Source organism: Leptodactylus fuscus, chromosome 3 (genome assembly GCF_031893055.1).
Source record: "Leptodactylus fuscus isolate aLepFus1 chromosome 3, aLepFus1.hap2, whole genome shotgun sequence".
NCBI lineage: Eukaryota > Metazoa > Chordata > Amphibia > Anura > Leptodactylidae > Leptodactylus > Leptodactylus fuscus.
Window position 1 is genome coordinate 180,950,634 of NC_134267.1, and position 15,754 is coordinate 180,966,387.

Below are 15,754 nucleotides of genomic sequence, written 5' to 3' on the forward strand. Positions count from 1 at the left end.
TACCTAAAAGGCACTGCAAAGCATTACGAATGAAAAATACTGAAGAAATCAGATTTAACTCTTTATCTACAATATGGAAACCAGGAAGCTTAGTTAGTATACCTCAAGACATAATGTTGATACAAATAGAACCAGAGATTTCTTTGCATAAAATGAAACAAAAAAGATAAATCCTGCACATGACCGGACCATAGTGGATTTTACTGTCTGTATATACTGATCTACAATCCGTAAAGAAAAACATGTCAGCAATCACGGGTATGCAAAAAAGACTCCTCTGATCCTCTACACGTGTCTATGCCACAAGCATGGACAAATATAGGACATGTTTAATAATTTGCAGTTCTTGGATATGGCATGCATATATTCCTTTTAAGTAACTCATTTACTTAAAAGGAATATTTATAGACATAGTTTCATGAAGATAATCACTACTGTGATCAGCTCATTGCCAGTAGTCCAGATCTTTAAACACTCGGGTTACAGCTAAATCTACCTGGAGGTGATACTGTGTATATAGCAGCTATATAAGCTCTTCTGCAGACTCCAAACCAGACCCCTAAAAATATAGACCTTAGATCAGATGAGATCCCCTTAAAGAGATCCAATCATTGGAATCCAATTGTTTTCTCCCTAACACGTAGAAGAAAATGACCACGTGCATGCATAGTCGGCCCTGCCCGAGGTCTAATGGAAGAGCCGACTGCGCATGCCTAGAAGTTTGAAACCCAGGATGGAAGAAGATGTGAAGAAGGGCGATCCAAACAAAGATAGAGGCGACACTGAAGAGTTCTCTCGCAGTATTGGGCACGCCCCTAGTGCTGCAAGAGAACTCATTTGCATACATAAGAAAACCAGGATTTCTACTGAATGGCGGCACGGAGAAGACATGTAAAGGTAGTGGAAGAAAAGCCTTTCTTAAGGCTATTCCTACGTGATAGGGAGAAAAAAATGGATCTCTTTAATACAAACATCAGACTTTTTTTTTTTTTTTTTTTTTTCCACTAAAGACCACAAACCAGTTTCCCCTTAATATGTACTCCAGACTAGACTCCCCTTAAAGGGTGTCTGTCATCAGAGCCCAACATACGAACCCAGTCCACAGATATATAGGCTAGGGTCACCTGAATCAAGCAATGTTTTCTCCTTGTGAATTGTTCCACATTGTTGAGATATCGCATTTTTTGTGAATACTCACATTAGCTCTTTGACACAATAAGGGCACTGCTCTTGCTCCAGAGAGGGAAGCTGCAACACCCTTGTTGCTCCAAAGTGCTCATTTGCACATTGATAAAAACAGCTGTATCTCAGCAACATAGGAACCGATACACAAGTGGAAGACACCATGAGACTCAAGCCAGAATCAAACCTGACTTATGATGACACAGCCCCTTAGTCCAAACCTCAGACCAAGCTCCCTTTAAGGCTAAGGCTCCACCTAGCAAAGCACAGCAATAAAACGCTGCGTAAACCATGGTGGAACACATCAGGTTTTTTTCTGCAGCGTTTTTCACAGAAAATCCACAGAGTTTTCCTCAGCTTTTCTGCAGGTTTAATTCAATGCTGCATGGGCTTTTTTGAAAACACAGCCTTTGCACTGCAGATCTTTTTTCTGAAATGTATGGATGGGATCAGACAGAATCCCATTCACTTTGCAGGTAATGTAAAAAAGAACCTCACAGCTCTCCCGACAAGTCTGTTTTAGTAAGTATTTATTACCCATGTCATAATTCCATGTCAACATCCTTTGTTTGAATTTTGTGTTGTATCACTCTTTAGGCCCTTCCTGGATCTTCTCATACTTCATCAATTGCACATTCAGCATTTCTCACTCACACACCACCTCCTTGCCATGCCCTCTTTCTATAGGTGTCCCACCAAGGCTCTTACTAGGACCCCTCCTAGGACCCCTCCTAGGCTCCTCCTAGCCTCCTAGGCTCCTACTAGGACCCCTATCTACACCCTCAGCCCTCTGCTCCATTTTCACCCTTGAAACTACAAAAATGCTAGTCCCTGCCCTCATAATCTCTCGCTTAGATTACTGTAACACCCTTCTCTATTGCCTGCCAGCAAATACTCTCAATCCCCTTCAGTCCATCTTAAACTGCACTGCTCGCTTAATTCACCTAACCCCCGTTCTTCATTGGCCGCTCCCCTTTGCCAATACCTTCACTGGTTACCCACTGCCCAGCGAATAGAGTTCAAGTTACTAAAGCTGACATGCAAAGCCATCCACAACCTGTCCCCTCCATATATCTCTGACCTAATCTCCCGTTACCTGCCCACACACAACCTCTGATCATCCCAAGACCTCCGACTCTGCTCTGCTCTTATTTGCTATTCACACAACCGTCTCCAAGACTTTTCCAGTGCATCCCCCATTCTCTGGAGCTCATTACCAACACACATAAGACTGACCCCCACAATCACAAACTTCAAGAAGGCCTGAAGAGTCATCTATTCAGGAAGGCCTACAACCTCCAATAACACTACTGTCACAACACCACCATCTGAACAGTCTCTCCCCTCAACCACTGTCTCTATCCCTCTTCCCTCATAGACTGTAAGCCCTTGCGGGCAGGGCCCTCTATCCCACTGTGCCAGTTGGCCACTGTTATTATATGTGTTTTGTATATTTTGTGTACCATATGCAAACCCTCAAATGTAAAGCACCATGGAATTAATATAATAAGGTGCAGCACCATGGAATTAATATAATAATGTACAGCACCATGGAATTAATATAATAAGGTACAGCACTATGGAATTAATATAATAATGTACAGAACCATGGAATTAATATAATAACGTACAGCACCATGGAATTAATATAATAATGTACAGCACCATGGAATTAATATAATAATGTACAGCACCATGGAATTAATAAATAATAATAATTTTTGGAAATGCATAAATTAACAACTGAGAATAAATTAACGTTCTGGTACTATCTGATCAGTAAAGAGATATACCCTACTGATAGGAACATGGTAGCACACCATTTTTAATTTATTAATATATTTCCAGGAGTAATTACAGAGGAATCTACATAATGACTTTTCGTTGGCTTTTGTTACAGTCGGTGACAAGATATTACACTACAGCAATTTATTGTACTGCAAAAGTACAGGTTAATGCTGCTACATTTGTATATACAGATGTAGCCAAGTTCAATATGACTTTTACATAAACTGTTGCTGATCACTTTTTTCCATGGTTTCAATTAATTTTGTTCTTTCTAAGTTATCATAGAGCAGCAAGTTATCGGATTCAAGTTAAAGATGGCTACATATCTATCTATCTATCTATCTATCTATCTATCTATCTATCTATTATCTATCTATCTATCTATCTATTATTAGAGATGAGCGAACAGTGTTCTATCGAACACATGTTCGATCGGATATCAGGGTGTTCGCTATGTTCGAATCGAATCGAACACCGCGTGGTAAAGTGCGCCAAAATTCGATTCCCCTCCCACCTTCCCTGGCGCCTTTTTTGCACCAATAACAGCGCAGGGGAGGTGGGACAGGAACTACGACACCGGGGGCATTGAAAAAAATTGGAAAAAGTCATTGGCTGCCGAAATCAGGTGACCTCCATTTTAGACGAATAGTGGATTTCAAATCCGGGTCATATGAGAATGTGAACTTTGTGACTATGAGACAGGGATAGCTGTACAGGCAGGGATAGCTAGGGATAACCTTTATTTAGGGGGGAATGTTATTAAAAATAACTTTTTGGGGCTCTATCGGGTGTGTAATTGTGATTTTTGTGAGATAAACTTTTTCCCATAGGGATGCATTGGCCAGCGCTGATTGGCCGAATTCCGTACTCTGGCCAATCAGTGCTGGCCAATGCATTCTATTAGCTTGATGAAGCAGAGTGTGCACAAGGGTTCAAGCGCACCCTCGGCTCTGATGTAGCAGAGCCGAGGCTGCACAAGGGTTCAAGCGCACCCTCGGCTCTGATGTAGGAGAGCCGAGGGTGCACTTGAACCCTTGTGCACCCTCAGCTCTGCTACATCAGAGCCGAGGGTGCGCTTGAACCCTTGTGCACACTCTGCTTCATCAAGCTAATAGAATGCATTGGCCAGCGCTGATTGGACAATGTATTCTATTAGCCTGATGAAGTAGAGCTGAATGTGTGTGCTAAGCACACACATTCAGCTCTACTTCATCGGGCTAATAGAATGCATTGGCCAGCGCTGATTGGCCAGAGTACGGAACTCGACCAATCAGCGCTGGCTCTGCTGGAGGAGGCGGAGTCTAAGATCGCTCCACACCAGTCTCCATTCAGGTCCGATCTTAGACTCCGCCTCCTCCGGCAGAGCCAGCGCTGATTGGCCGAAGGCTGGCCAATGCATTCCTATGCGAATGCAGAGACTTAGCAGTGCTGAGTCAGTTTTGCTCAACTACACATCTGATGCACACTCGGCACTGCTACATCAGATGTAGCAATCTGATGTAGCAGAGCCGAGGGTGCACTAGAACCCCTGTGCAAACTCAGTTCACGCTAATAGAATGCATTGGCCAGCGCTGATTGGCCAATACATTCTATTAGCCCGATGAAGTAGAGCTGAATGTGTGTGCTAAGCACACACATTCAGCACTGCTTCATCACGCCAATAAAATGCATTAGCCAGTGCTGATTGGCCAGAGTACGGAATTCGGCCAATCAGCGCTGGCCAATGCATTCTATTAGCCCGATGAAGTAGAGCTGAATGTGTGTGCTAAGCACACACATTCAGCACTGCTTCATCACGCCAATACAATGCATTAGCCAGTGCTGATTGGCCAGAGTACGGAATTTGGCCAATCAGCACTGGCTCTGCTGGAGGAGGCGGAGTCTAAGGTCGGACCTGAATGGAGACTGGTGTGGAGCGATCTTAGACTCCGCCTCCTCCAGCAGAGCCAGCGCTGATTGGCCGAATTCCGTACTCTGGCCAATCAGCGCTGGCCAATGCATTCTATTAGCCCGATGAAGTAGAGCTGAATGTGTGTGCTAAGCACACACATTCAGCACTGCTTCATCACGCCAATACAATGCATTAGCCAGTGCTGATTGGCCAGAGTACGGAATTCGGCCAATCAGCGCTGGCTCTGCTGGAGGAGGCGGAGTCTAAGGTCGGACCTGAATGGAGACTGGTGTGGAGCGATCTTAGACTCCGCCTCCTCCAGCAGAGCCAGCGCTGATTGGCCGAATTCCGTACTCTGGCCAATCAGCACTGGCTAATGCATTGTATTGGCGTGATGAAGCAGTGCTGAATGTGTGTGCTTAGCACACACATTCAGCTCTACTTCATCGGGCTAATAGAATGCATTGGCCAGCGCTGATTGGCCGAATTCCGTACTCTGGCCAATCAGCACTGGCTAATGCATTGTATTGGCGTGATGAAGCAGTGCTGAATGTGTGTGCTTAGCACACACATTCAGCTCTGCTTCATCGGGCTAATAGAATGCATTGGCCAGCGCTGATTGGCCGAATTCCGTACTCTGGCCAATCAGCACTGGCTAATGCATTGTATTGGCGTGATGAAGCAGTGCTGAATGTGTGTGCTTAGCACACACATTCAGCTCTACTTCATCGGGCTAATAGAATGCATTGGCCAGCGCTGATTGGCCAGAGTACGGAATTCGGCCAATCAGCGCTGGCTCTGCTGGAGGAGGCGGAGTCTAAGATCGCTCCACACCAGTCTCCATTCAGGTCCGACCTTAGACTCCGCCTCCTCCAGCAGAGCCAGCGCTGATTGGCCGAATTCCGTACTCTGGCCAATCAGCACTGGCTAATGCATTGTATTGGCGTGATGAAGCAGTGCTGAATGTGTGTGCTTAGCACACACATTCAGCTCTACTTCATCGGGCTAATAGAATGCATTGGCCAGCGCTGATTGGCCGAATTCCGTACTCTGGCCAATCAGCACTGGCTAATGCATTGTATTGGCGTGATGAAGCAGTGCTGAATGTGTGTGCTTAGCACACACATTCAGCTCTACTTCATCGGGCTAATAGAATGCATTGGCCAGCGCTGATTGGCCGAATTCCGTACTCTGGCCAATCAGCACTGGCTAATGCATTGTATTGGCGTGATGAAGCAGTGCTGAATGAGTGTGCTTAGCACACACATTCAGCTCTACTTCATCGGGCTAATAGAATGCATTGGCCAATCAGCGCTGGCCAATGCATTCTATTAGCGTGAACTGAGTTTGCACAGGGGTTCTAGTGCACCCTCGGCTCTGCTACATCAGATTGCTACATCTGATGTAGCAGTGCCGAGTGTGCATCAGATGTGTAGTTGAGCAAAACTGACTCAGCACTGCTAAGTCTCTGCATTCGCATAGGAATGCATTGGCCAGCCTTCGGCCAATCAGCGCTGGCTCTGCCGGAGGAGGCGGAGTCTAAGGTCGGACCTGAATGGAGACTGGTGTGGAGCGATCTTAGACTCCGCCTCCTCCAGCGGAGCCAGCGCTGATTGGTCGAGTTCCGTACTCTGGCCAATCAGCGCTGGCCAATGCATTCTATTAGCCCGATGAAGTAGAGCTGAATGTGTGTGCTTAGCACACACATTCAGCTCTACTTCATCGGGCTAATAGAATGCATTGGCCAGCGCTGATTGGCCAGAGTACGGAATTCGGCCAATCAGCGCTGGCTCTGCTGGAGGAGGCGGAGTCTAAGATCGCTCCACACCAGTCTCCATTCAGGTCCGACCTTAGACTCCGCCTCCTCCGGCAGAGCCAGCGCTGATTGGCCGAATTCCGTACTCTGGCCAATCAGCACTGGCTAATGCATTGTATTGGCGTGATGAAGCAGTGCTGAATGTGTGTGCTTAGCACACACATTCAGCTCTACTTCATCGGGCTAATAGAATGCATTGGCCAGCGCTGATTGGCCGAATTCCGTACTCTGGCCAATCAGCACTGGCTAATGCATTGTATTGGCGTGATGAAGCAGTGCTGAATGTGTGTGCTTAGCACACACATTCAGCTCTACTTCATCGGGCTAATAGAATGCATTGGCCAGCGCTGATTGGCCGAATTCCGTACTCTGGCCAATCAGCACTGGCTAATGCATTGTATTGGCGTGATGAAGCAGTGCTGAATGAGTGTGCTTAGCACACACATTCAGCTCTACTTCATCGGGCTAATAGAATGCATTGGCCAATCAGCGCTGGCCAATGCATTCTATTAGCGTGAACTGAGTTTGCACAGGGGTTCTAGTGCACCCTCGGCTCTGCTACATCAGATTGCTACATCTGATGTAGCAGTGCCGAGTGTGCATCAGATGTGTAGTTGAGCAAAACTGACTCAGCACTGCTAAGTCTGCATTCGCATAGGAATGCATTGGCCAGCCTTCGGCCAATCAGCGCTGGCTCTGCCGGAGGAGGCGGAGTCTAAGGTCGGACCTGAATGGAGACTGGTGTGGAGCGATCTTAGACTCCGCCTCCTCCAGCAGAGCCAGCGCTGATTGGTCGAGTTCCGTACTCTGGCCAATCAGCACTGGCCAATGCATTTCTATGGGGAAAAGTTAGCTTGCGAAAATCGCAAACTGACAGGGATTTCCATGAAATAAAGTGACTTTTATGCCCCCAGACATGCTTCCCCTGCTGTCCCAGTGTCATTCCAGGGTGTTGGTATCATTTCCTGGGGTGTCATAGTGGACTTGGTGACCCTCCAGACACGAATTTGGGTTTCCCCCTTAACGAGTTTATGTTCCCCATAGACTATAATGGGGTTCGAAACCCATTCGAACACTCGAACAGTGAGCGGCTGTTCAAATCGAATTTCGAACCTCGAACATTTTAGTGTTCGCTCATCTCTATCTATTATCTATCTATCTATCTATCTATCTATCTATCTATCTAAAATAGTGTTCACAGGATCCAAGCGCTATCACAGCGTCCAGCATTTTTCTTTTTTTCGGAGTGTTAAATTTTCTTTTTACTTTGCTATTTTGGTCATCTTGCCACTGTCTGATGGTTTGCATCCACTGTGTGTATTTAAATATTGCTGCTCTCCTTTTGGTACTATCTATCTAAATACTGTGTGTGTATATATATATATATATATATATATATATATATATATATATATATATATCCCCATATTATAAAAATGAATTTCTGTTTGTCTGTCTGTCTGTCTGTGCTCTAATGTGAACCAAACGACTGGACCGATCTTCACCAAATTTGGTACAGAGATACTTCAGATATCCGGGAAGGTTTAAGATGAGACTCCAAGTCGCTCGGACGTACCGTTGCTGAGATACAGCATTTCAAACACAGTGCCCCCCCTTAGCCAATACAAACCTGCAAGACTTTCACTCATATTCCAACTGCAATACACACGGTCACTCCACATGCACAATACAACACTGATATCCAAACTGAGATACACGCATCAGAGGATTAGATACACAGATCAGCACACAGTATCACACACCAGAGGATTAGATACACGGGTCTGCACACAGTCCCACAAACCAGAGAATTAAATACGCACTTCTGCACACAGTTCCACACACTGAAGGATTTGATACACGCGTCTGCACACGGTTCCACATGCCGAAGGATTAGATACAGGCGTCTACACACAGTTCCACACTCCAGAGGATTAGATACGCGCGTCTGCACACATTTGTACACGCCATAGGATTAGATACACGCGTCTTCACACAGTTCCACACTCCAGAGGATTAGATATGCGCGTCTGCACACAGTTCTACACGCCATAGGATTAGATACACGCGTCTTCACACAGTACCACATGCAGTAGGATTAGATACGTGCGTCTACACACAGTTCCACACGCCGAAGGATTAGATACACGCCTCTTCACACAATACCACACAGGGAAAGATTAGATACGTGTGTGTGCACACAGTACCACACTTTGGAGGATGAGATACATGCCTCTGCACACAGTACCACAGGCCAGAGAATTAGATACGCGTCTCAGCACACAGTACCACATGGGGGAGAATTAGATACGCGCGTCTACACACAGTACCACATGCCATAGGATTATATACGCGCATCTGCACACAGTACCACATGCTGGGGGATTGGATACATGCGTCTACACACAGTTCCACACACTGTAGGATTAGATACGCACCTCTTCACACAATACCACACAGGGGAGGATTAGATACATGTGTCTTCACACAGTTGTACACGCCATAGGATTAGATACACGCGTCTTCACACAGTACCACATGCAGTAGGATTAGATACGCTCGTCTACACACAGTTCCACACGCCAAAGGATTAGATACGCGCCTCTTCACACAATACCACACAGGGGAGGATTAGATATGTATGTGTGCACACAGTACCACACTTTGGAGGATTAGATACATGCCTCTGCACACAGTACCACAAGCCAGAGAATTAGATACGCGTCTCAGAACACAGTATCACACGGGGGAGGATTAGATACGCTCATCTACACACAGTACCACATGCCATAGGATTATATACGCACATCTGCACACAGTACCACATGCCGGGGGATTGGATACATGCTTCTACACACAGTTCCACACACCGTAGAATTAGATACGCACCTCTTCACATAATACCACACAGGGGAGGATTAGATACACGTGTCTTCACACAGTTGTACACGCCATAGGATTAGATACACGTGTCTGCACACAGTACCACATGCCGTAGGATTAGATACGCGCGTCTACACGCAGTACCACATGGGGAGGATTAGATACGCGCGTCTGCACACAGTACCACATGCCGTAGGATTAGATACACACGTCTACACCCAGTTCCACACTCCAGAGGATTAGATACGCACGTCTGCATACAGTTGTACATGCCATAGAATTAGATACACGCATCTGCACACAGTACCACATGCAGTAGGATTAGATACGCGACTCTTCACACAGTACCACACAGGGGAGGATTAGATACGTGTGTGCACACAGTATCACACTTTGGAGGATTAGATACATGCCTCTGCACACAGTACCACAAGCCAGAAAATTAGATACGCGTCTCAGCACACAGTATTACACGGGGGAGGATTAGATACGCGCGTCTACACACAGTACCACATGCCGGGGGAATTGGACACGCGCGTCTACACACAGTTCCACACGCCGTAGGATTAGATACGCACCTCTTCACACAATACCACACATGGGAGGATTAGATACGTGCCTCTTCACACAATACCACACAGGGGAGGATTAGATACAGGCCTCTGCATACAGTACCACATGCCAGAGAATTAGATACGCGTCTCAGCACACAGTTCCACATGGGGAGGATTAGATACGCGCATCTGCACACAGTATCACACGCCAGAGTCATTAGATACGCGCGTCTGCACACAGTTTCACTTACTGGAGGATTAGATACGCGCCTCTTCACACAATATCACATGGGGAGGATTAGATATGTGCATCTGCACAAAGTACCACACCAACAAGAATTAGACACTTGCATCTAAACACAGTACTACACGGGGAAGGATTAGATACAGCTTTACTCCAGGTATCCATAACAACTGATCACAGGTTTTTCACTGACATCCAAAATGAGATACACATAATCACATGACGCTTATGGACATACACACAAACCACATACAAAATACACCAGTGCAAAATTGGACAATTCTTATGGGGCCAGTACACAAACATAAAATGTAATATACCCGTGCGAAGCCGGGTCCTCCCTCTAGTATATATATATATATATATCTCAGTCCATGGAGTCTCATGAATTTCTGTCTGTCTGTCTGTCCGTCTGTCTGTCTGTCTGTTCTCTAATGCGAACCAAACGACTGGACCGATCTTCACCAAATTTGGTACAGAGATACTTCAGGTATCCGGGAAGGTTTAAGACGAGACTCCAAGTCGCTCGGATGTACCGTTGCTGAGATACAGCATTCCAAACACAATGCCCCCCTTAGCCAATACAAACCTGCAAGTCTTTCACTCATATTCCAACTGCAATACACATGGTCACTCCACATACACAACCCAACACTGATATCCAAACTGAGATACACGCATCAGAGGATTAGATATACAGATCAGCACACAGTATCACACGCCAGAGGATTAGATACACGCGTCTGCACACAGTCCCACAAACCAGAGGATTAATTACGTGCTTCTGCACACAGTTCCACATGCCGAAGGATTAGATACACGCATCTGCACAAAGTACCACATGCCGGGGTATTGGATACATGCGTCTGCACACAGTACCACATACTAAAGGACTAGATACACGCATCTGCACACAGTTCCACACACCAAAGCATAAGATATGCACATCTGCACACAGTACCACATGCCGTAGGATTAGATACGTGCATCTACACACAGTTCCACATGCCGTAGGATTAGATACGCGCCTCTTCACACAATACCACACAGGGGAGGATTAGATACGTGTGTCTGCACACAGTACCACACTTTGGAGGATTAGATACATGCCTCTGCACACAGTACCACAAGCCAGAGAATTAGATACACATCTCAGCACACAGTACCACACGGGGGAGGATTAGATACGCACATCTGCACACAGTACCACATGCCAGAGGATTAGATATGTGCATCTGCACACAGTACCACACAGGGGAGGATTAGATACACGCGTCTGCACACAGTACAACATGCCAGAGAATTAGATACGCGCATCTACACACAGTTCCACACGCCGTAGGATTAGATACATGCCTCTTCACACAATACCACACAGGGGAGGATTAGATACGTGTGTCTGCATACAGTACCACACTTTGGAGGATTAGATACATGCCTCTGCACACAGTACCACAAGCCAGAGAATTAGATACGCGTCTGCACACAGTACCACACAGGGAGGATTAGATACACGCGTCTGCACACAGTACCACACGCTGGAGGATTAGATACACGCGTCTGCACACAGTACCACATGCCGTAGGATTAGATACGGGCGTCTACACACAGTTTCACACACCGTAAGATTAGATACGCACCTCTTCACACAATACCACACAGAGGAGGATTAGATACATGTGTCTGCATACAGTACCACACTTTGGAGGATTAGATACATGCCTCTGCACACAGTACCACAAGCCAGAGAATTAGATACGCGTCTCAGCACACAGTACCACACAGGGAGGATTAGATACACGCGTCTGCACACAGTACTACATGCCGGAGGATTAGATACACGCGTCTGCACACAGTACCACATGCCGTAGGATTAGATACACGCATCTACACACAGTTTCACACACCGTAAGATTAGATACGCACCTCTTCACACAATACCACACAGAGGAGGATTAGATACATGTGTCTGCATACAGTACCACACTTTGGAGGATTAGATACATGCCTCTGCACACAGTACCACAAGACAGAGAATTAGATACGCGTCTCAGCACACAGTACCACACACCAGAGGATTAGATACATGCATCTGCACACAGTACCACATGCCGTAGGATTAGATACGCGCGTCTACACACAGTTCCACACGCCGTAGGACTAGATACGTGCCTCATCACACACTACCACACAGGGGAGGATTAGATACGCGCATCTACACACAGTTCCACACACCAGAGGATTAGATAAGCACGTCTGCATACAGTACCAAATGCTGTAGGATTCGATACGCGCATCTGCTTACAGTTCCACATGCCAGACGATTAGATACGCACATCTTCACACAGTTGTACACGCCATAGGAATAGATACACGCATCTGCATACAGTACCACATGCTGTAGGATTAGATACGCGCGTCTACACACAGTTCCACAAGCCGTAGGATTAGATACGCGCCTCTTCACACAATACCACACAGGGGAGGATTAGATACGTGCGTCTGAACACAGTACCACACTTTGGAGGATTAGATACATGCCTCTGCATACAGTACCACATGCCAGATAATTAGATACGTGTCTCAGCTCACAGTACCACACAGGGGAGGATTTGATACGCCCATCTGCACACAGTACCTCACGCCAGAGGATTAGATACACCTGTCTGCACACAGTACCACACGCCAGAGGATTAGATGCGCGCGTCTGCACATAGTACCACATGCCGTAAGATTAGATATGCACGTCTGCACACAGTTTCACTTACCGGGGGATTAGATACGTGCCTCTTCACACAATGCCACATGGGGGAGGATTAGATACACACATCTGCACACAGTACCTCACGCCAGAGGATTAGATATGTGCAATCTGCACACAGTACCACACCAACAAGGATTAGATACTTGCATCTAAACACAGTACTATACGGGGAAGGATTAGATACAGCTTTACTCCAGGTATCCATAACAACTGATCACAGGTTTTTCACTGATATCCAAAATGAGATACACATAATCACATGACGCTTATGGACATATACACAAACCACATCCAAAATACACCAGTGCAAAATTGGACATTTCTTATGGTGCCACTACACAGACATAAAATGTAATATACCCGTGCGAAGCCGGGTCCTCCCTGTAATATATATATATATATATATATATATATATATATATATATATATATCAATGAAAAAGAAGCTACCATATAAACTTTTAGACATGGATTTCTACAATGTGTATTAGTAATCTTTCCTTACATACAACTAAAATTTAGGTAAGGAAGCGGCGACCCAGAAACTAATTTCACTCTAACTCACAGTGCGCACATCTCCTGCCCAGGATAAATGGTTATTACCAGAGATCCATTTATTCATGTGCCATGTACCTTTAAATTTCTGCAAATAAATAAATAGTATTTAGCTATAAAAAATTAAAGGACCCAGTAACATACTCAATTATTTATGCAGAGGAAACGCTTGTAAATTTTACAGCACACATTGCTAAATTTCTCTTGGAATTCTCACCATTTATCAAGCATGTTCTACTGTCTCTTTTCTACTCAGAAGCACAGCATGCATAAAGTCCATTTCACATTGAAACATCACTATGTGGAACAATGTGATGAAATGAGACACAGGAGGAGAGTTTATGTTGCACTCTGCTAAACAGTTGGCCTATAGGAAGGATAGCTTTTTATGCTGTGACTGATATATCAATTGCGAGTCCTCAGATATGTCTTGTCTTAAAGCAGGGGTGATGATGCACTGTGTTCATGTGAGAGATTATGGGTAGCATAACTGAGCATGCTGGGAGGTTATAACCCAGACCTTATCGAAAGTAAAGCAGATGGCATAGGAGTGAATTTCTGAGAAAATCTAAACTATAGCACAAATTGATTCCTAATGTTCCCTTATACAATGACTTTCCTTAACATTATGGCAAATCTATAATTTGTACGACTAAAGTGATATCTGTATGTATGACTATAAAACAATAAGAATCAAAGAATACATTGCCAATTTTAATGAATGTTATGATAAAACAAATAATTTACTTCAATATTTGTAGAAAAAATTAATTAAAATTTCAATGTTTCATTGAGGTTTCATGCATGTCAAACTCTGAAAGGGCTCTTTAAATGGAATAACAGCGCTGCAACAAATACAACTGAATAAAATAATTTCAAATTCTAATATAAAACTATTATTTATTTCTCCCTCGTTCCACAGTTTATTACAATTTTGTTAAAAGTGAAAAAAGTATTCAACAAAAATAAGTTAGTACTTAGTATTATGATTATGTCATTAAAGGGGCTCTATCAGCAAAATAATGCTGTATGAGCCCCACATATGCGTGAATAGCCTTTAAAAAGCCTATTCAGGCACCACTAATCTTATTTCAAACCCCGTCCCGTTTTAAAATAAAACTATAAAAACATATATGTAAATCATACCTTAGCGTGCATGCTGGGCGGTGATCCACGGTCCGACGTCATCTTCTGGCACGCCTTCCTCTTCTTTCTTCTTTCGGCGACGCCCACTGGTCCTGGCTCTTCCCCGGCTTCATCGCTGTCTTCTTCCGGAGGATCAAATCTGGTGCGTGCGCACTGCCATTGAGAAAAATGGCGCTGGAGCGTGCGCAGTGGCTCTGGAGGGAGCGCTACTGCGCTCACGCTGGATTTGAACCAATCGGACTTGAACCGCCGGAAGAAGACGACGATGAAATCGGGGAAGAGCCACGACCGAAAGAAGAGGAAGGCGTGCCAGAAGATGATGTCGGACCGTGGATCACCGCCCAGCGTGCACGCTAAGGTATTATTTACATATATGTGTTTGTAGTTTTATTTTAAAATGGGAGGGGGGTTTAAAATAACATTAGCGGTGCCTGAATGGCCTTTTTAAAGGCTATACACGCATATGTGGGGCTCATACAGCATAATTTTGCTGATAGAGTCCCTTTAACACATCAGGTCTTTTATTAAAATAATTTAACAAAAAAGCTATGTGCTTATAACAAAAAATATTTCCTCATAATTTACATCTTAACATAAGTTTAGTTTTTAGTAGTTTATCTTAATTTTTTATTTGTGGAATGAACAAGCTGAGCTGCAGTGTAAAGCATTGGGGAGAGATAATGATGCAGACTGAGTTTCAGATGTAAAGGAACATGGATTTCAGGCCAGTTCAGTGATGCTTATTTAACCAGTTCAGGTCCAGGACGATTTCACTGGTTTATGACCAGACACATTTCAATGTTTTTTTGTACATGTAGTCTTTAACGTGTTTTTTTTTTCTTTGGGTTCGGGGGCATTAACCCCTCTGGTGCCTCTATCAAAGCTGACTGAGGTGCCATTTTGCCTGTTTGTAATTATTTTCTATTGCAGA